Here is a 23693-nt window from a genome sequence, read left to right as displayed (position 1 = left end):
ATTTACAAGCATGTTGCCAGGGTTGGAGGATTTGAGCCACAGGGAGAGGCTGAACAGCCTGGGGCTGTTTTCCCTGGAGCATCGGAGGCTGAGGGGTGACCTTTTGGAGATTTACAAAATTATGAGGGGCATGGATAGGATAAATAGGCAAAGTCTTTTCCCTGAGATCGGGGAATCCACAATTAGAGGGCATAGGTTTAGGGTGAGAGGGCAAAGATATAAAAGAGACCTCTGGGGCAACTTTTTCACAGAGTGGAATGTGAATGGAATGAGCTGCCAGAGGAAGTGGAGGAGGCTGGTACAATTGCAACATTTAAGAGGCATTTGAATGGGTATATGAATAGGAAGGGTTTGGAGGGATATAGGCCGGGTGCTGGCAGGTGGGACTAGATTGGGTTGGAATATCTGGTCGGCATGGACGGGTTTGACCAAGGGTCTGTTTCCATGCTGTACATCTCTATGACTCTATCGGGGTTATGTTCTTGAAAACTTCGTAAATAGTAGTATTCACAAACATAGACTGCAGTGTGTATCATCTCCTCCACAAGTAATTTCCTTCAATTTTGTTTTAATACCTTCAAATAAGTGAAGATCAGACTCTCAGTAGCAAGGGAAAAGGTGCACAATACATTTTTGTGGGGTTAAGAAAATTTGTATATAACAAGACAACTGCAAATGGACTTTAAGTCATAAATTTGTCAGCAAAGTCATCTTTGAAAGTCACTTAAGATACGGAGAGTTAGATAATTTGCTATACGATTTGCTCATTGTAAAAATAGATTCTAACAGCACATCACACATACACATACATGGATATCTCTCAGCATTTTTTGGAAATAATAAGGTGCAACCATAAAATCTTGTTTTCAAATAGAAGGTATATATCTATGACCAGATTGCAGTTACATCAAACAAACAGATTTATTTAGTGTTTTTATTCAAATAATCCAGAGTTTCAACTAGAGTTCCCTGGAAGCCAAAGAAAAAGGTTTTCGGCGCATCCCTGAAGACTTCTATGCAATTTTTAGCTCACTTGAATTTTTCTTTTCATAACATCAACAAATAATGGCTACAAATCATTTAAATAATCATTTGGAGATAAAGTGCAAACTTTTTTAGATGACTACAACTAAAGCATGGTTCTTACTTAGTGATTTTTGAGAAGATTTGTAGCTCAGGTTGAAGTTTTAGATGTAGGTTTGCTCGCTGAGGTTGAAGGTTCATTTCCAGACGTTTCGTCACCCTTCGCCTGAGGCTCATTGAAGATGTTACCTAGTAGGGTGACGAAACATCTGGAAATAACTCTTGCAGCTCAGAGAGCAAACCTACATCCATGGTTCTTTCTTTCCGTGGCTTTTGTTTTAGGACCTTTTGCATAAAGCAATCCAACTAGAAAAGGTTAGGAGCTCAAAGAAGGTGCTAAAGAGCCACAAAACAGCTTCCAAGCCACAAGGCCGGGTCCCCTGTAATACTAATAAAGCGAGCCCTTGACTTAGCGAGTGCATTACCTCACCACTCATCACCTCCACTTTACGAATGCAGTGCTCAATCTCTGCTTCTGATTGTCCCAGAACCAGAGACCAGAGTTCTAGATCCAAATTCGGAACAGACATTCAACAGAATCCTAATGTCTGATGGGTAGCGGTAACCATCCCACCATATGGGCTGCATGTGTGCACAAAACGAGCTCCCTATAAATGTTAACCACCTTATGAGCCACTATAAACATTTTTCAAACCCTTCCACATTATTCTTCAAGGTTAGGGTATGAAGAATTTTTTAAAAAGCAACAGTTATGGTCTCACGTCAATAGTTGATTTGACTGTTCAAATTCTGTGAATTTTTCCTCAGATTCTCAGTATGTTCTCTGCGTCATTTCAATATTTCTGTGCGCCTGAGTGTTATTTCACACAACTCAAATCTGGTCCAATTCAAATGAGTTTTAGCTATCATGAGTGTGGATCAGTCACATATCCCAAGACTCCGGTAGCCATTTGCAGTAACAAGAGAGAGTCAGTTACTGAACACAATGAAAGTTAAGATTATAAATGAACCCAGTAAAGGGAAATTCTATTCCCAAGATAATGTACTCAGTACAAGCACAGTATCCACAACGTTGCAATTACTGACATAATGGCTGCATTCTCAATGCTCTCCATATAAATCAGGATGAACCGCAGCCAACTAATTGCCATCAAAAATAATGGGCCATTCTTCACGACAGAAAGGTCAAATGCTGCCACAAACCAGGCAGTGACGGCCCCAACCCATCTGGAGAGAAGCCTCCCCCCAAAGTAATGTGTAATGACACTGACTGCATTCTGCCAATCCTATCAGTAAAACAGAGGCTGATACTGTAACTGTGAAATCATGTCTCACCTCGGGTGGTCTGCCTTGGAAAGGCAGAAAGCTGCCAGTTAATGTATACGGCTGCGCTGCAAGTTCCTCGGTAGTGGAAACAGAAGCTTCAGAAAACAACCCGAGTTAACTTAAACAGTAGCATGCTCCACATCTGTAGCATTTAATTATAAAAGGAGAGAGGACTCAGATGCCTCATCTTTGAGCAATAAAGCAGGCAGCCTCCCTTAGATATCCCCACTGGGTTTATGACAGAACACATGCATTTATATAGAACCTTTGACAGCCCCATTACACTTCACAGTCAATGAAGTACTTTTGAAATGAAATCACTGTCTTAAGGCAGGAGACGTGGCAACCAATCTGCACTCTAAATTCCCACAGGGGAGCGGGATGGATTAGCTCAGCTGGCCAGACAGCTAGCACGTGGATCAAATAACAGCAATCACACAGGATTTGATTCTTATTCCACTTGGGACCTACCCCATCACCCTAACTAGAGCAGAGTAACATGGCACTTTGCCAGAGTTCAGTGGACAATCACTGAGAGCTTGTCTTCAGGCAGCGATCTTCAAGTCCTTATTCCCACAAAACGCAACAGCTTTGAAGAGTAGATAGATTCTTTTGGGCAAGGTTAAGTGATATATATTGGACCGGCAAGTGAAAATTCCCTTGCTCTTCAAACTAGTGCTGGCGAATCTTGGCATCCATCTGACGGGATGGATATAGGCGATATGTCTAAAAGTGTAAAGCTCCCTCAGCACTGTCACAGAATTGCTGGTTTAGAGTACATTTTCAAATCACAACTTTCTGACCAAGAGGCAAGAGCACTGAGACACAGCTAATATCTTTTATCAACATGGGCCATAGTTATTGCTGAGGAGAAAGTGAGGTCTGCAGATGCTGGAGATCAGAGCTGGAAATGCGCAGCAGGTCAGGCAGCATCCAGGGAACAGGAGAATCGACGTTTCGGGCATTCCTGAAGAAGGGCTTATGCCCGAAATGTCGATTCTCCTGTTCCCTGGATGCTGCCTGACCTGCTGCGCTTTTCCAGCAACACATTTCCAGCATAGTTATTGCTGGCTGATCTGTAGTTTAGCAATTTAAATCTGGATATGAAGACTTATTTCAATACAGATAACACCCCAAGTAGCACCAGATTAGATAAAAGGTGCTCTCAATTCAAAGTTTCTCACTTCAAATTATCTGATGATTCAAATTTATTTCTGTGCTGAATCCCATCTTTCACATTAACATCACTGATTAATTTCGACCAAACCTCAGCATAATAATTACTCTGTATCAGTGGACTGTCTATAAAAATACTCCAACATAATTTTACTCTTCTGCAACATTGCACTCCGCTCTCCAACTGCCATTCCCTGAGATTGTGCACCAAGTGCAACCCACCATGGTTTTTATCCCAGTAAAGTTACAGTGTGTGTATATGACTTTCAACAATTAAATTGGGTCATCTCAGATTTGCTTTAGCTGCTTCAATCTTTCACTGAATGGTTGATTGTACTCTCCAATGATTAAAGCCAAACCACACACAATATGTAGCCAAACGTCATTAAGATCTGTGGCTTCCTTTCCCCGAAAACAGCTGGAGATGCCACAGCCAAACACAGAGCAATATTTTACAATAATGAGATGCATATAGCAAAGCTCAAGAGTATTCTTTAACCTCCAATGTTCACTGTCACCCAAAGGTACAGGTTCTAACAGCAGGACAGCTAGGTAATGGATCCAACTGTGCAATTTTAAGCGTGAGAACTCAAACATTGCACCAAAAAACTATTCAAACTCTGGAGGAAACATTCCACATTTTCTCTCCGGCCATGATGCATTAGTGCTCTCCCACCTCCATTCAAATCTCCTTTGCCAGATTGAATGATAACATCCCAGCATTATCCTTGCTGCAAGACTTCCACTGTGGAAATCATCTTTCAGATGGGTTCTCAAGTTGATCATATTACAACCTTACAGCCGAATGAAGTCACTAAATTAACAGACTAGGAGTAATGAGTTTCCTGAGGCTGTCCCCAGAAATTTAAACCCGTTAATCCAACCAGTAAATTTTAAACTTTTTGAATATCAGAGAATGAGCTTTAGACAGACACCAGTTCAGTGTTCAACAAGCATATGATTGCATCTTAACTGCAATTTAATAAATAGTTCAAAAGGTGTCATAAGCCAACAGAATGTACAATTTGAGGATTCATATGAACCAAAAATGTTCCTTGGTAGGAAATTCCGGGATGAGTTAGCACACTCAATGACATATAAAACAGATTACAACAGGCAGAATTAATCTTGAAATTACATGGAAACCACAGAGAGGTACCTGTGAATTAATCACCATCACAGGATAGTGTAACAGGAGCTTTTCTGGCTCTGAGCTACAGTAATTAACCAGTACCTGGTTTCTCAGATACAAAACAACATAAGCAGGCAAGCAATTTCTCACATTGCAACAACACTTTCCATAAGAAAATAAGATATAAGCGCAGAATTAGACCATTTGGCACATTAAATCGCAGAGCAGATTCGATCATGGCTGACGTGCTTCTCAACCCCATTCTCCTGCCTTCTTCCCATTGAGATGTTAAAGGATTAAGTTGTTCTGCTGACCTGCAAGAAATTGGATGTCCGGTGGGTGGGTGATATGTTTATCTGTCTTGCAGGCAGAATGTAAAAATTTACATAGCCTTCTCCTGCAATTCAGAAACAATAAGAACATTGCAGTTAAGAACCTAACCACACCCTGCAGTGAGAAAAACGATTTACACGAGATCTTGCCAGTCAGTTATGATCTAACCATATTGCTTCTGGAAATAATCAAATCACTACATTGTGTCTTTGAGTGGCATGTGACTATGGGGGAGTGACTGGGGGTTGTCTTGTGGGCATTACTGACTGTGACGTAAAATCTTGTATAAAGGAAGAACTGGTCCCTTTGTTACAAGAGATCTCTTGACACGGTTCGCAAGCATTGCGAAGAGTGTCAAGTGATCCTCCAAAGCTTGTACTTGCTTCAGAAATTATGGCTGTTAACAGAAGTTGGCGTATTGCAGTTGCAACAGGTGTGTAAGCATCTCAAGAAAAAGAACCTAACACCATAACCCTTGATCCCTTTACTAATCAACAGCCTCTCTCTTTCTTAAATACACTCAATGACTTGGCCTTAGCAGCCTTCGTGGCAATGAGTCCCACAGATTCAGCACCCACTGGTTAAGTCCTTCCTATTCATCTCAGCTCTAAAGGATGTCCCTTCACACTGGGGCTGTGCCCTCAGATTCTTATCTGTCCTACTAGTCGAAACATCTTCTCCACGTCACTTCTATCCAGGTCTCTTAGTATTTTGTACATTTCAGCCATATTCCCTCTCCAGCCCATACCCAACCCAACCATCCTTCTAATCTCCACCCAATACATACCCAGTGTCCTCAACTGCTTCTCATATGACAAACCCTTCAGGAATTATGGTCTCTTAGTATTTTGTACATTTCAGCCATATTCCCTCTCCAGCCCATACCCAACCCAACCATCCTTCTAATCTCCACCCAATGTGTCCTCAACTGCTTCTCATATGACAAACCCTTCAGGAATTATTCTTGTAAACCTCTTCTGGACCCTCAAGACCAGCACATCTTTCCTGAGATATGGGGCCCAAAACCACTCGTAATATTTCAAATGCTGACTGACCACAGCCTTATACAGCCTCAACAGTACATCTCTTCTCTTTGCTTGCATTCTAGCCCTCTTGAAATAAATGCTGACATTGCATAGTCTTCCTAACCAATTGAACCTGCAAGCTAACCTTAAAGAGTTCATAGTAGGACTCCCAAATCCTTTGTGCTTCAAATTCTGAAGTCTTTCCCCATAATCTATGCCTCTGTTCTTCCTACCAAAGTGCATAACCTCATTTTCCCATATTTTATTCCATCCAACACTTATTTGCCCTCTCACCTTGCATGTCCAACTGCTTCTGCCACCTCCCTGCTTCCTCAACGCTATCTATCCCTCCACCTATCTTTGTGTCATCTGAAAACATAGCAACACTGCCCTCGGTTCCTTCATCCAAATCATTAATGTATAACGTGAATAGTTGCAGTCCCACACTGACTCCCTGTGGAACTCCACTGATCACTGACCCTTTTACCCCCTTTCTCTGCCTTCCGCCAGTCAGCCAGTCCTCTGCCCATGCCAGTTATCTTGCCCCTAACACCATGGCTCTTATCTTATTAAGCAGCCTCCTCTGCAACACCTTGCCAAAGGCCTTTCGGAAATTCAAATCGATCACGTCCACTGGCTCTCCTCTGTCTGACCTGCTCTTTATCTCCTCAAAACAACTCTAAAAGATTTGTTAGGCCTGACCTCCCCCTTGACAGAAATGTACTGGCTCCACCTTATTATACCATGCACTGTCAAGTACTCCTCAATAATGGACTCTTAAAACCTTACCAATCACCAAGGTTAGGCTAACCAGCCAAGTTTGGTCTTCTGCGTCCCACCTTCCTTAAACAGCAGTGTTACATTAGCCATTTTCTAGTCCTCTGTGTCCCTCCCTGACTCTGGTGATTCCTGAAAGATCACCAATCCCTCTGCAATCTCCTTTAGAACTTCGGGGTGTATTCCATGCTGGTCCTTTGCTTTATCCACTTTCAGACTGTTCAGTTTCCTTAGCACCTTATTCTTCGTGATGGTCACTACACTCACTTCTGCCCCTGACTCGGACTCTGAAATTCTGGTATGCCGGAGTCTTCCACTGTGAACACTTTCACACGTCCAATAGAATCAAAGGGCAGAAGCCGCTTTACAGATGGCATTAGCAAACTGACAAAGAACAAAGACCGGATACACACACACACAGCGAATTTCACAACCTCTGTCCAAATGCATTTCACAGCCACTAAAAATCATTTGAAGTGCAGTTGCTAGCTTAAATTCAGAAGCCTCAAGATACTTGGTCAGCTCTCACAAGCAGCAATGGTATAAGACCATAAGATACAGGAGCAGAATCAGGCTATTCAGCCCATTGAGTCTGCTCCGCCATTTGATCAGTGCTGATATATTTCTCAACCCCATTCTCCTGCTTTCTCTCTGTAATCTTTGATCTCCTTACCAAGCAAGAGCCTATTTATCTCTGCCTTAAATACGCTTAATGACTTGGCCTCAAATGAGTTTGACAGATTCATGATACTCTGGTTGAAATTCCTCCTAATCTCAGTTCTAAAGAGTTGTCACCTCACTCTGAAGCGGAGTCCTAATCTCCCCCACTAGCAGAAACATTTTCTCCAAAGTCACTCTATCCAGACCTCTCAGTATTCAGCAGGTTTCAATCACGTCCCCCCTCATCTTTCTAAACGCCACGTACACACCCAGAGTCCTCAACTGCTCCTCATATGACAAGCCCTTCATCTCCAGGATCATACATGCAAACCTTCTCTGGGCCCTTCCAAGTCCAGTACATCCTTTCTTAGATACAAGACCCAAAACTGCTCACAATATTCCAAACCTGGTCTGACCAGAGCCTTATACAGCTTCAGCAGCACATCACTGCTCTTGCATTCTAGCCTTCTTGAAATGATGGCATTTCCCTCCCTAACTGAATTAACCTGCGTGTTAACCTTAACAGAATCCTGAACTAGTCTCTTTGAGATTCAGATTTCCATAATCTTTCCTCATTTAGAAATAGTCTTTTTTCCTACCAAAGTGTACAACCTCACACTTTTCCACACTATATTTCATCTGCCACTTCTTTGTCTACTCTCCTAGCTGCAACAAGTCCTTCTGCAGCCTCCCCACTTCTTCAGTACTACGTGTCGCTCTACCTATTTTTGAGTCATCTGCAAACTTAGCAACAATGCCCTCAGTTCATTCATCCAGGTCCCAATACTGACCCTTGCTGAACTCAACTAGTCACAGGTTGCCATCCTGATAAAGGCCCCTTTATTCCCATGTTCAGCTAAACAATCAGATAAATCATTCAGTGACATTGGTTAAAGGGTGGATCTTGGCCAGGACACCAGGAAGAGCTCTCCTGCTCTTCTCCGAATAGTTGATGGATTTACTACATCCACGCAAGGGATAATGCTTATCCATAGACAGCATTAGCAAGTTTTGAGAAGCTGTGTAGCTCAGATTGAGGTTCTGAATGTAAGTTTGTTCGCTGAGCTGAAAGGTTCGTTTTCAGATGTTTTGTCACTATACTAGGTAACAACATCAGTGAGCCTCTGGTGAAGCTAGTAGAGATGATTTGGAGATGCCAGTGTTGGAATGGGGTATCCAAAGTTAAAAATCACACAACACCAGGTTATAGTCCAACAGGTTTAATTGGAAGCACACTAGCTTTCGGAGCGTCGCTCCTTCATCAGGTGATAGTGGCCACTATCACCTGATGAAGGAGCGACGCTCCGAAAGCTAGTGTGCCTCCAATTAAACCTGTTGGACTATAACCCGGTGTTGTGAGATTTTTAACTCTGGTGAAGCAGTGGTATTAGTGACCCACTTTCTATTTTTGTGTTTAGGTTTCCTTGGGTTGGTGATGTCATTTCCTCTTATAATGTCAGTTCCTGTGGTGATGTCATAGATAGTATCTCAGCCTTAGAATGTGCTCAGGTCTTTGCAAGGATTTAAAGCACAACCTACAAGCTCAACAGGTGAGACCATGAAACCTAACGTCTGAAACACAAATTACTACCTCCGCAACTATCATGTCCTTGTCTGTTTTTTAAACATGCAAAGGATGTCTCAGGCTCTTCAGAGGTGCTGGGAAAAACAAGCGCCAGAGGGTGATTTAGGAGAGACAACCAAATATTTAGGTAAAAGATTAACTTTCAGGCAGGAATTGCAGAGAGATACAGAGAGAAAGAAATACCCAAGAAAACTGATCACACGTCCAGAATCATGCTGAGCGTTACATCCAACAGATATTGGATACACCAACCAGCTTAGCACTTTGGAGGAGGTCTTCCATGAGCCAACAAATTTGTTGTCTATTACTGTTCAACTGCCTTAACAGCACCCGAATGAATGACAGCATCAGTAACATCCCTGGCCACAAGTCAAAATGCAGCCAGCGACTTGACAATTAATTCAGGACTCCCATGTGGCCTCTCAGTCTGCAGGGGTTAGGCATTTTTTTGGAGGGGGGGGGTGGAATTTAAGCTTGGATTCTCTCAGAGAACACTGCAAACTGGTTCAAAGAAACGTGACTTAATCCCACTCTCTGGCACAGCTTCCTAGATTATATTTATAAATTACAAAGTCATGGCAAAATAAAACTCCATGCCTTTCCAAGCGACAAACTTGAGGGCCTATCAGTTGCTCAAGGAAAAGAGAGCTGCGGCCTGGAACAGATGGATAAACATGCAGATCCCAGACTTGCTTGTTGTCGTTATGTCACTTCTCCAAATTGGCGTGCTTTACAAACATCACAGCTGGAGAGGGGACAGAAGGAACACTGCAGAAATCCTGCAGGCCACCTGCCAATTATTATGAATTGTGACCTTGGGAGAAAGGCATACATCAGAGCTATCCGCTGGTATCAACAGGTAAATGGACAAGAAGGAAAAAAACGCATGAAGAAAGAATCATAGAGACCCAACAAACAAAAAAGGTCTCTAGTTTCATTTCAGCATTGGCTCCATCCAGAAAAAGCCACACACTCAAATCACCATGTAGCAAGATTTAAAATTGTCATCCAACATTTTTTTTTAAAAGGGGAAGCCCATAACGTCTAGTTTTGACAGCCAGGATTAAAGGTTAGACACAATACTGATCAATTCTCAGAATATTAACTGATTGCAACTTTTGTCATTTTGTTTTAAAATGGAGCAATGGAAGGCATCGATGGCATCCTGGTGTTAACATAATTTAATGCTATTACAGGAAATTAATAGAGTTTATTGTGAACATCACAATTGGCAGACAAAAGGAAGCTCTGCACAAGTGGCTCATCCTTCAAAAACACTGATATTCATAAGTCAACTTTGGGCAGACCATTCTATTATCCTTCTCATTCTTACAGAATGGTTTTACAGCTCCCAAAGTCGATTCTTGAATGAGTCTAACATTTTCATGTCCATCACTGCATCTGGGGAGTTATAACTGCACTGTCACTTCCACAATCTCTTGTACAAGCCCAGGACTCAGTGATGTAATGGAGGAGTTATTCTCAACAATAAAGTTTAAATATTCTCTCATTTCACTGGGCTATGTAACTAAACACTGAAAGCAGCAGCCAGCCAGTGTTGTGTTCACTCATTAAAACCATTTGTTTTCCTCCTACATTTCCTCCTAACAAAATCAGATCCAACATTTGGGTGGCATGGTGGCACAGTGGTTAGCACTGCTGCCTCACAGCGCCAGAGATCCGGGTTCAACTCCCGCCTCAGGCGACTCTCTGTGTGGAGTTTGCACATTCTCCCCGGGTCTGCGTGGGTTTCCTCCGGGTGTTCCGGTTTCCTTCCACAATCCAAAAATGTGCAGGTTAGGTGAATTGGCCATGCTAAATTGCCCGTAGTGTTAGGTGAAGGGGTAAATGTAGGAGTATGGGTCTAGATGGTATACACTTCGGCGGGTCGGTGTGGACTTGTTGGGCCGAACGGCCTGTTTCCACACTGTAAGTAATCTAATTTCTGATGGAAATTGGAGGTGATAAATTAAGACGAATCTAAAACTGAAAGTAACATCATCTCAGAACTGAGGCATTCATTAACACAACAGATTTTAGTAAAACAGCTGAAGTTAAAACAGGCAAATAAAATCTCAGTTCTCATTCAAGCAGACATTTCTGACAGGCTTCAGCTATACAGAAACAACAATACTTCATTAAAAATAAATAGTATTCTGAACAAAACCTGAAAAGACAAATATGGAATGTAAAATAACAACTTTACTCAATAATTTTAGTTGGAAAATTGAGTGAGAGCAATATTTGAGAGCAGAATCACACAGCACAGTTGTAGAACAGAGCAACCTAGGGATGCAGGTAAATAATTCTTTGACGTTTGCATCAAATATAGATAGGATAGTTAAAAAGGAGTTTAGCACGCTTGCCTTCATTGCTCAGTCCTTTCTGTATAGGAGTTGGGAAATAATGTCGAGGTCATACAGGACATTGCTGATGCCTCTGCTGAAGTACTGTGTCCAGTTCTGGTCACCCACTTATTGGAAGGATATTATGAAGCTGGAGAGGGTTCAGAACAGATATACCAGGATGTGGCCTGAGTATGGTATATATGAGTTATAAAGAAAGGCTGGCTAGGCTGGGACCTTCTTCACTGCAGCATAGGAGGTTGAGAGGTGACCTTATAGAGGTTTAGAAAATCATGAGGGTATAGACGGCGCTTTCCCCCTAAAATGGGGATTTCAAGACAAGAGGGCATATGTTTAAAGTTAAAGGAGAGTGATTTAAAAAGGACATGAGAAGCAAATTTTTTTTTTTAAAACACAGTAGTTCATGTGTGGAATGAACTTCCTGATGAAGTGGTGGATGTGGGCACAGTTACAACATTTAAAAGGCACTTTGGTAAGTACACTAATAGGTTTGGAGGGATATGGACCAGGAGCGGGCAGGTAGGACTAGCTTAGTTTGGGATTATATTTGGCATGGAGTGGTTAGTCTGTTTCTGTGCTGTATGACTATGACACAGAAAGAAACCTCTCAGTTTACCATGCCCACCACTGCTTTTTATAAGAGCTGTCCAATTTTAGTCCCACTTCCACTAGGGGGAAGAGACTAGGGCCTGAGGGCACATCCTCAGATTGAAGGGACGATTTTTTAGAACCGAAATGAGGAGGAATTTCTTCAGCCACAGGATGGTGAATCTGTGGAATTCATTGTCGCAGATTAGTAAGGGAATTAAACGTTATGCCAACAGGATGGGAGAAAGGGGTTGAGAAACTTACCTGTCATGATCGAATGGCAGAGCAGACTCAATGGGCAAATGGCCTAATTCTGCTCCTATATCCTATGACCTTCCCTGCAATTTCGTCAGCAGCTTTGCAGCCAGTTCCTCCTTGAAGCCACACACCATCCTACTTGGAAATCTAACACGTTCCTTCACCGTTACTGGGTCAAAATCTTGGTACTTCCTCCCTATCAGTACTATGGGTGCACCTACATCTCTCAGACTGCAGCGAGTCAAACTAGCACCTTCTCAAGGGCAATGAGGGGTGGGTAATAAATGCTGGCACAGTCAGCAACGCCCACATCCCAGGAAAGAACATGTAACAACCCTCTACTTGTTCACATGCTAATTGTTTTCATGTATGCCCTCTGGTTACTGACCCCTCCGCCAATGGAAATGGTTTCTCCACACAGCCATTCACAATTTAGAAAATCTCTAGTCAATCTCGCCTTAACCTTCGCTGCTCAAAGAAAACACTGAGGAGGAATGTCTTCTCCCAGAGGGCAGTGAATCTGAGGAATTCTTTACCACAGATGGCTGTCAAGGCTGGATTAAGTATATTCTTGGTTGAGATAGGCTAATTTTTAATCAGTAAGGAAAGCAAAAGTTGTAGGGAAAATACAGGATAATGGAGCTGAGGATGATCAGACCAGCCATTACCTCATGGGACACCCTGTCCTTTGATCCCAAAAGATCTGTGGATCAAGAATCAGTCACGTAAGGACCCATGGCAAAGCTTTGTGAGGCTGACAAGAACAGCTGAGAAAGCCAGTCAGTCTGTCATGTCTATTCTGGCTATTTGGCTGCTTCAATTCCCTTACCTTTTCTCTGCAATTACCTTGCTTTCCAGAAAATTATTCAACTCACTTTTGAGAGCCACGCTTGAATCACTATCACTCTCAGGCAATTCGAAACCATTCACCGCATGATAAAATGATTCTTTTCTTGTCACTTTTGGTTCTTTTGCCAATCACTTTAAAATCGGTGGCCCCTGATTTTGAGAACTTCCACCAATGGAAACAATTACTCCCCTGTCTAGACCTCTACCAAACTATCTCTCAGTAATATCTTACCTAGGGAGAACAGTCCCAGCAGCCCATTCCCTAGTTATGTGCAGACCCTAAAAGCCGCCGAATAGTCTATCACATAGTATTTACTACCTTCAAAGCAAGGCACACATCATTAATGGAACTCACAAAAATAGTCTTGTCCACCATTTCCCTAACCCTACAGACAGTGGGTCACCAAGCTAAACATCGCGCAACTTAAAACCTTCACCGTCATACAAGGATACCATGTACAACTACCCCAATCTAACTTAATTTGTTGAATCAACTACTGGAACTAGCAGAGTCAACGCCTTAAATAGTCTCACGTTTGGTATTGTGAAGTAGTGATACATTTCAAAAATGCATCCTCTGCTAAAAAACCTGATTTTTAAAACTAGATGAAACTAGACAAAATTTCCAAGCCGAATGGCTTCAAAAACAGCCATGTTTCCAAATGAGAGAAAAATTGCCACAGTATTATCTCTTGCTCATTGCAGGGAAGGTGCTGATTGTCATGGCAACCAAATGTTTGGCTCAGTCACTTCATAGGGCAGGAGCACTTCAGTACTGAGTGGAGGACTGGAGTCTAGAATAGCCCAAATTGGGGAGAGATAGACACCAAAGACCATCTTACAATTAAATAGAACCCTTCACAATCTTGACCTGCCAGAGGGCCTCAAAGCCAAAAAAATAATGCTGTCACTTAGTGTCGTGAACACTGGCAATATGATGGCATTTTCAAGCTCCCCAGTGCAGTTCAGGAATGTTGGTGGAAAGATCATCATCTTTTATGACATCTCTGATTTTCTGATAACAACTCAAGTTGTATTGGACTCAGTATCTACCTGGTTGCCACAGTGGGATTTGAACTCTGAATATCTGTATTACAGGCTATGCTACTGCACCACTTTAACTCGGATGGAATTAAAAACAGTAAAAAAAAAACACAAGTAACCTCAGTGATCAAAACTGGGCCTGAAAAAGTAAACTAGCAAAGAAGCCATACACTTACAGTTACCTGGGTTGCTGGTGTTAGAAATGGTAGCCGTCCCTCTTGGAGAGAAAAGAAGCCACAAGGGTTGGTATCATCATTCACAGGCAGGGCAAAATCCTTAACCTCCAGTTTACTGAAAACAGAAAAACGGAACAGTATTGTGTTGGGAGGGAGCAATGATTTATACAGCCCTTTAGAGTTTCCACATAAGCAAATGGAGTTTGGAATTCAGCAACACAGTCAGCTGAAATTGATAGCACACACCTCTGCTTTCACCGTCTCGACTTCTATTCACCCAGCTCCAGCACCAGGCATCCTGCAAAGCTGCACTATAAACTTTGGTCTGATCTACAAGTGACTGCTGCCGGACCATTTGAGAGTACTGACTGCATTTCACTATCCATAAATGCAGTGTAAATGAACCAGCTGTGTAGAAAGGGTGCCGTGCAGGAGGGAAGAAGGTGTCACAAGAGGTGGAGAGGAAGGGGAGGAATGTGCGAGGGGAGGGGCTAATAGGGAGAAGGCACAAAAGGAAGGGCCTGTGGACGGAAGGTGGGAGCAAGAGGCAGGGAATGTTAAAGTGAAGGAAAGGGGTTAGAGGGAGGGAGAGAAAAAGGCAGAGGGAGCAAAGAAGGGAGGATGCAAGACAGAGAGAGTGACACGGTGAAAGACAGTCGGGAGAATTACAGAGGGAACATCAATATCCTTTTATTCTCATGCTAATCTCAGCAACCTTTCCCTGAGCCCATGGTAGAGGCTAACAAGTATATCCTTCAGGGTTTGGATCACAAGTGACAAGAGAAACAGCTCTGATAATACTGAAGAAAAATGGAAATGTTCTGCACCTGTAAGCAATGGTACTTGGTTGCTGCTTGCTCAAGAGTACAGTAGGACTACAAAATCCTAAACCTATGCTCTGTTCTGCCAGGAGTAGAATCAGATTTTAACTGGTCCAAAGGCTGTTCACAAACAAATCACCTAATGTGCTAAACTGTTATGGTAACAGTGATATCAGGGGTTAAGGCTTGTGGGTGACCAACAGTAGGTCAAACATTACGATTTTATAGTCTCTCTACCATTTTCCCAACAGTTCAGTACCAAGATAAATTAAGAATATTTCAACGTGAACAATTGAGAGCCTGATTGAGGTGCAGAGAGGTGGACTAGGTGGCCAGGCAATGTGATTTATCACACAATGGCAGAGGCAGATTTATGTAATCATTTACTCTTCCTATGAGGTGACCCTGCCATATTTTCCTTGGAGTGACGCGAGCGCACGCACAGACAAATCAATCACTTCACAATCTGGCCTCATGGTTTATGCGATTCCACATTTTAGTGTGTTGGTGCACAAATGAGACAATTTTTTAAAAAATTAAGTCTTAAAGACCTTGCATCGAACTTACCAGTCCGCTAAATATTCATTGCTAATTACACCTCCTCCACACACCAATTCACACGGACAGTCGGTATCATCAGTGCGATAATGGATTTCAGCAAAGCAGATTGTGAGGGTTCTTTTGAATATCACTCAGAAGTGGGTGGTGCTGGTAAACAATATTTATTTCTTCACAGCAGATGATGGCTCATACAGTCGACTGGTTCACTGGAACCCCAAAAGGCATGCAGAGCCAACTGACTCCCAGTTGATCCCTGCAGTCTGCCATGGCTCACTGAGCAGCCCCCTCACCTCTGACTCAGAAGGTCATGGGGTCAAATCCCCAGAATCCAGCACAAAAATTTAGTTCGACACCTCAAATGGAATATTGAGGGAGCACTGTAATGCCACAGGAACCGTATCTCACATCCATTTTATCAAGAATCCACTTGCTCCCTCGGATGAATGTAAAGCATCCCACAACTCTCGAGTGAATAACACACTGAATAACAGGGGAGCTATCCCTCAATTAACATCACAAAACCAGGTTCTCGGATTATATCCGCATACTGTGGGAACATATTGTGCACAAATCAGATGTCCTGCTTTCCACACTATAGCAGCGACTACACTCCATTGCCAGTAAAGGACTTGGGAATATCCCAGGGTTGTGAAAGGTACTACGTGAATGCAAGTCTTTTTACTACACTAAGAGGAAGCACTGCCGGAGAAACCGGCAATACTCCAGTCTAATAAGATGTCACCAGACTGATGATCATTGGGAGAAAAGTAAATCTAGAATATCGTTCTTAATCAATTGGTTTGGAGACAAGTGGGAGAGCAGAGTTGGGAAAAAGATCAACAATAATCGATTGTAGTACCTAAGGCTCAAGGGACCGTTTGGTTAAGTCATGTTCTTTTTCATACGCTGTTGTTTTTTGCCGAGGGGGAAACCTGTGAAAAAGTGAGTACCGGAAGATTAACTGAACCTAATCCTGTGATAGAATTTGCACACTGCATTGGACATAGAAGCACAAACAGGCCATTCAGCTCATCGATTCTGCTCTACCATTACACCTCTGGATGGGCTCACCCTGTCAGAATCTGAAACATGAACCTTGACGCTGAATATTTCCAGCATTTTCTGAGTTGGTCTTTAGGTTTTCACCTCAGGCCCACATCAATTGGTGACTGCACCCGAAGCTGACTGGGCCCCAACCTCAGGAACTCCCTCCCTCCTCCAAACCCCTTAAATCTTTCTACTTCTCCTCTACTAAACTGTCCTTTAAATTCTACCTCTTTCACCAAGCTTAAGCGGCTGAGTGACAAATCCTGACTGATAATGTTTGCCAAGTGCCTTAAAGCAATGTTAAAGCCACATAGAGACAGTTGGATGAGGAATACAGATATCCAGTTAACGCTCTGGCACATGGGTTCAATTCTCACCATGGCAGCCCTGGAATTAAAACAGTGACAGTGATGCTGATCATGAAAATATCAACTGTCATTAAAAATGCCCTGGAGAGAAGGAAATCTAACATCTTATCTGGTCTGGCCTACACGAGCTCAGATCCAGCAATGTATTTGACACTTAACTGCCCTCTGAAATGACCCAGCAAGCAACTCGGTTCAAACGCAATTAGGGAGATGTAACAAATGCCAGCCTTGCCCAGTAACGCCCAAAGAATTTTTAAAAACGTCTGTAGTGGTTGCCTTTATAAAGCTGAGGGCTTGGTTACAGCAGCAGAGAACAGATCACGAATCAGTGAAGCAGATATGGAGAGGCAGAAAGAGAGAGAGATGTGAAAAGGAAAGGGGGAAGAGAAAGGAGGGTGTGGGGGGAGGAAAGGGGGGGGCAGAGAAACGAATTTGGTGTTAACTTCTGATAAAGTGGAGTCCTTCTCCCTTAAAATGTCATCTTTTTTTAAAACCAGGATATTATTAACGGTTTTCACCAGAGCATCAGAAAAAAACATCAATAGTATAAAGGCACTAGGCTGCACAATCTGCCTGTTCAACTCACAAGACACCAAAATTAAGGTTGCTTGATCTCCTGGACCCTACAAAGATCTGAAAAAACATGCAAGACAACCTGCAGTCTTTTTTACTTCAATAGTATCGTAGGTATACATCCCATTTCCATTGTTTGAAGTAGCTCAGTGTGAAACAGCTTTGAGTGCGAAGCACCTCTTGGTCTCAGAATTTCAGAGCACAGCTGAAGCCCTCTCCACAATATACGGCTGTTTCTTCCTCTGTGCAGGATGAGTCAGAGAAGCTTCCTGCTACTCCCTCACCGATCGCCATCCCTCTTCTATTATTGTACTGTCAAAGAATCTCGATCTGTGCCTCTGCCCACAAGTGAAAAAAAAAAGACTGCTGCATCGGCCTTGAGATGAAGACACGAGCAAGCAGCACAGTATTCATTTTACAGGCAAGTGTCTTAATCACTGAGCACATCAAAGGGATTCCTTCTGTTTGCTGACTTAAACACACATGAATCTCACTCACGGACAGCTACTTTGAACAATCGGAACGGAGATACAAAAAGGTCAGCTTCTGTGGTTGTGTAGAGTGGGGGAAAATGAAAAGACACCCTGTGTCTTTTCAGGCATCAGTTCTTTTCGCAAAACAAAACTTCATACTCCAATGTAAACTGTTTACTGTAAAACTTCCCCTTTCCATGTGTTCAGGAATCAAACTGAAAGCTAGAGTACCACTGTTCAACTTGGTACAATGCAAACAATCTCCACACACAAAGTCTTCCTGGCAAAATGTCCATAAGTGTACGACGAACAGAGTTATTAATGTGGAACTGTCAAAGGGAAAAGAGAGCGTCATGAGCTACTAATCTCTAGAACCAGTCAATTTCCACTGTTCAGAAGTAGCCTCAAAGGGCACACCATCCCAGCTCCCTGTTCTTTTACAGGAAATCTAGGTATGACCTTTGCAAAGTCATTATGTACACAGATACGATACCAGACTAAACAAGAGTCCCTGACTCACGACACAAACACACGTCGATTGTGGCAAGGTTTACACGATAATATGGACGACAAAGTGAAGTCGAGTAGACTCACTGGCAACAATGCATCTCTCCCCAACGAGCTCAATGCATTCTACGCTTGTTCTGAACAGAAGGTTAGTCAAATGATGTCCAAGTGACCAGACGACTTCGGGTGCACCTGTACTAACAGTCACCGCTGCAGGCATCAGATGAGCCTTCTTGAGGGTGAACCCACGGAAAACGACTGGCCCAGATGGAGTCTACGGCCGTGCACTCAGGTCCTGCACAGACCAGCCAGAGGGAGTATTCACAGACATCTTTAACTTCTCCTTACTCAGATGTGAGGTTCTCACCTCTTTGAAGGCAGCCAATGGCAGCCCTGTGTCAAAAGAAAAATCAGAAGTCACAGGACACCAGGTTATCGTCCAACAGGTTTATTTGAAATCACATGCTTTCGAAACGGTGCTCCTTCACCTGACAAAAGAGCAGCACTCCAAAAGCTTGCTGATTTCAAGTAAACCTTTTGGATTATAATCTGGTGTCGTATGACTTCTGACTTTGCTCACCCCAGTCCAACACTGGCACCTCCACATCAAAGAAAAATCAGGAAATGTGCCTTCATGGCTACCACTCAGTGGCTTGGACAGCCATCGTTATCAAGTGCTTTGAGAGGTTAGCCCACCATCACAACAGATCCATGGCTAATGTCATCTCCCTAGCCCCACACACATCTGGATAACAAAGATGCCTATGTCAGACAAGACTGCTAACGACACCACTGTAATGGGTCAGATCTTAAACAACAATGAGACAGAGTACAGGAAAGAGATAGAAAGCTCAGTAGCATGGTGTGAAGACAATAATCTCTCCCTCAATGTCAGTAAAACGAAGGAAACCACATAGACAGTATTCTCATCTGTATCAGTGGTGCTGAGATGGTTGAGAGCTTCAAGTTCTTCGGAACAAATATTACCAACAATCTATTCTGGTCCATACACATCGACACTAAGTGGCTAAGGAAGGCTAAGGAAATTTAGCATGTGACAAATTCTCATGCCAATTTTTATAGATGCATCACAGAAAGCATCTGATCCGGATGTATCACAGCTTGGTGTGGCAACTGCTCTTTTCAAGATCACAAGAAATTACACAGCACAGTCTATCACGCAAACCAGCCTTCAATCCACCGACTCCGACTGTACTTCCCACTGCCTCAGGAATGCAGCCAACACAATCAAAGACCCCCTCCCACTCCAGCTGTACTCCCTGTGGTCAGGCAGAAGATACAAAGTTTGAAAACACATTCCAACAGATTCAAGAACAGCTTCTTCCCTGCTGTTATCAGATTTTTGAATGAACCTCTCCTATATCAGAGTTGGTCTTTCGCTGCACATTCTCTGCAACACTATATACTGCATTCTGTTCTATTGCCCTGATGTACTTATGTAAGTGAGATGTTAAGGGGCTAACTTGCTCTGCTGACCTTCAAGAAACTGGATGCCACGGGGTAGGGAGGTACATTTCGCTGTCCTGCAGGTAGAATGTAAAAACAACTTACACGGTCATCTCCTACTATTCAGAGTAAGTTTACATTATCATCTCCTATTCAAGATCAATAAGACCATTGCAATTAAAATTCTGACTACATCCTGCAGTTTCAAAAAATGATTTACATCAGATCTTGCCATTAAGGAATAATTTATATTAAATTGTTTCTGGAAATGATCAAGTCACTGCATTGTGTCTTCAGAGGCATGTGATTATGGGGAAGTGGCTGGGGGATTGTCTTGTGGGCATTACTGACTGTGATGCGAGATCTTGTTTCAAGGAAGAACTGGCCCATTTGTTCAGGGAGCTTCTCTTACATGCTTCGCAAGCATTGCGAAGAGTGCTAAGTGATCCTCCACAGCTTGTACGTGCTTCATAAATTTTGGCTGTTCACAGAAGTTGGCATATTGCAGCTGCATGGTGTGTAAGAATCTCAAGAAAAAGAACCTAAGGTATCATTAACCTAGTTAGTGCGCAAAACAAGACTTTTCACTGTATCTCAGTACATGTGACAATAATGAAACAAATCAAATCTTTTGGGAGACCTGAAAAGCAGTCTTGCCTCAGCATTCTGCAACTACACAGTACAGCAATGCTAAACACCCGAGGTTAAAGATTCTGGTCAGATAGAATCCAGGTTTTTTTTTAAGAGTCAGAATTTTATTGCAACTTTCAACTCCCCCAAACTGACTACTGTTCTTTATATAACACACCTCATTCCCACCTAATTAACACCTTCCTTTGCTCCCAGTCAGGATGGCGGGTGGCCCCATCCCATGTCCACCGCCTAATGAGCCACTCTGCCACAAGTTTAGAAGACTGAGAGGGGATCTGATTGAGACGTATAAGATTATGAAAGGATTGGACACTCTGGCAGCAGGAAACATGTTTCCGCTGATGGGTGAGTGCCGAACCAGAGGACACAGCTTGAAAATACCGGGTAGACCATTTAGGACAGAGATGAGGAGAAACTTCTTCACCCAGAGAGTGGTGGCTGTGTGGAATGCTCTGCCCCAGAGGGCAGTGGAGGCCCAGTCTCTGGATTCATTTAAGAAAGAGTTGGATAGAGCTCTCAAAGATAGTGGAATCAAGGGTTATGGAGATAAGGCAGGAACAGGATACTGATTGAGGATGATCAGCCATGATCATATTGAATGGTGGCACTGGCTCGAAGGGCTGAATGGCCTACTCCTGCACCTATTGTCTATTGTCTAAGTAACTGAATACGGTCTGTACAGGCCAGCCTGGACCAAAGTGCTTTCCTGCCCTGAAATGGCAGTCAGAAAAAGGTCACATGACAGAGCCGAGTGGGTGAAACCCCACCAGGGTTTTCTCTGAAGTGCTATTCACAAATGGACACCTAGCGCATTTAAATAGCGCCTTTAACAGGGCGCCACACCACCTTTCATACAAAGGTTTGCAAACCAAATGGTGAACTACTTAATTTTATAATTTTGTTCATGGGAGGTGAGCATCGCTGCCTCAGCCAGTGTTTCTTGCCAGTCTAAGTGCCATTCAGAAACTGATGGCGAGCTGTCTTCTCCAGCTACAATCCTTGGAATGGAGGGAGACCCACAGTACGGTCAGGAAGAGGGCTCTGGGATTTTGACCCAGCAACACTGAATGAACAGTGACATAGTGCTCAGTCAGGATGGACTGTGCCTGGGAGGGGAGCTTGCAGATGGTAATGTCTGCTTTTAGAAAGTGAGGACTACAGATGCTGGAGATCAGTGGCGAGAGTATGGTGCTAGAAAAAGCACAACAGGTCAGGTAGCATCCGAGGAGCAGGAGAATCGACGTTTCGAGCATAAGCCCTGCATCAGGAATGAGGCTTGTTGGCCGGGAGGCTGAGGGATAAATGGGAGGGGGGTGGTGGTGGGGGTAACTGAGAATGCAATAGTTAGACAAAGGTTGAGGAGAAGGTTATAAATCAGAGAGGAAGGTGGAGTGGATAGATAGGAAGACAATGGATAAGTCAAGATAGCGGTGCCGAGTTGGAGCTTGGGACTAGGAATACGGTGGGGGGAGGGGAAATGATGAAACTGGTGAAATCCACATTAATTCCCTGGAATTGCAGGGTCCCAAGGTGGAAGGTGAGGTATTCTTCCTCCAGGTGTCAAGTAGTTAGGGTTCAGCAATGGAGGAGGCCCAGGACCTGCATGTCCTTGGTGGAGTGAGAGAGGGAGTTGAAGTGTTCAGCCACTGGGCAGTGGGTTTGGTTGGTGCAGGTGTCCTACAGATGTAAGTTGGCAAACTGCCTCCCCGACGTAGAGGGGAACACATTGGGTACAACAGATACAGTAGATGACATTTGTGGAAGAGCAGATGAATTTCTCCTTACCTTGCCCATCTGCAGGTTAGTGGTTACTGGTTTGGCAGGTGCTATCAGAGGAGCCTTGGTGAGTTGTTGTCAGGACAGTTGACCAAAAGCTTGATTAATCTGGTTATGAGTTTGGACATGCACAGCCAAAGTTTAGATGACCCAAACATAATGGAGAACTGAAGTTGGCAGAAGGGGGTAGTGAAATGAAACTCTGCAACAACTAAAGGTGGAAAGTCTACCAGTGGTTCACGTGTTGGCGCAAAACCAATTCAAATTAGCAACTGCATTCAACAAAGGGTAAGCGGCTGGATTGAGACCTGAAAAAAATTCTCACTCCTGATATTGGGACCAGAGGTAGTGTGTGCGTGTTTTATTGGGGGGTGGCGGTGGGGTGGGGGGAGGTGGCTCATGCAGAGTTATAACCTCCACTCTCAATTCTAACACTGAGCAAACTGTGTTTTCACATTCTTCAGCCCAAGTGTAAAGATTTACGTACAAGATGAGATTTCAAACTCAAAAGGTGGTGCTGCTGAATGTGCAATTTTTGTCTGATGCCATTTGTTTCCTTAATTCCTTTCCACTGAATGAAATCTCTGCAGTGATGAGTTGAGTGTTGATGGAAGCAGTTTCTATTTATGAAAGTAGGCAGCAGCCTCTGAAGCAATTTTAATTTAGCACAACATTGTTTTTTTTTTTAACATGCTGCTTTTCCTTGGCCTTTGTATGTTTAGTGGTAAAAGAAGGGGTGACAACAGCTCAAACTGTCAGAGGACAAGTGCCTGTTACATTTTGACTGCCTGTTTTAATAAAAAGAAAATCGACAGTGAAAATCACAGGGAACCCAAGGCATTGTCACAGTGAAGGTGGGATCAATCATGTTACAGCATTGACAAAATGCACATTACAACAGAACAACCTGTATACGGGGAATTGAGGACAAGAGTCAGGATGTCATGTTGCAGCTTTATAAGGCCTTCGTTAGGCCACACTTAGACTATTGCATTCAATTCTGGTTGCCACATTACAGCAAAGATGTGGAAGTTTCAGAGAGGTTGCAGACCTGGGCGGCACGGTGGCACAGTGGTTAGCACTGCTGCCTCACAGCGCCAGAGACCCGGG

General features: G+C 43.2%; 1 protein-coding gene across 8 annotated transcripts in view; it reads right to left on the bottom strand.

Moving 5' to 3' along the window:
* The window catches only part of LOC122542603 (casein kinase I-like), a 222480-nt gene that overhangs the window by 183738 nt on the left and 15049 nt on the right, over window positions 1-23693 (bottom strand). For 3 of the 8 annotated variants that reach the window (XM_043680562.1, XM_043680554.1, XM_043680561.1), the window contains exon 2: window positions 14346-14454. The exons of 1 other annotated variant lie outside the window; for it this stretch is intronic. The gene's annotated coding sequence lies outside the window, so the exon portion shown is untranslated. Of the gene's footprint in view, window positions 1-14339; window positions 14455-15727; window positions 16049-17791; window positions 17961-23693 lie in introns of those variants that run through there. 4 more of the 8 variants (XM_043680556.1, XM_043680559.1, XM_043680557.1 and 1 more) reach the window with 4 other exon arrangements.

Source organism: Chiloscyllium plagiosum, chromosome 40 (assembly GCF_004010195.1).
Source record: "Chiloscyllium plagiosum isolate BGI_BamShark_2017 chromosome 40, ASM401019v2, whole genome shotgun sequence".
Classification (NCBI taxonomy): Eukaryota; Metazoa; Chordata; class Chondrichthyes; order Orectolobiformes; family Hemiscylliidae; genus Chiloscyllium; species Chiloscyllium plagiosum.
The sequence above is the reverse complement of the archived record's forward strand: the minus strand, read 5'-3'. Positions and strand labels throughout refer to the sequence as shown.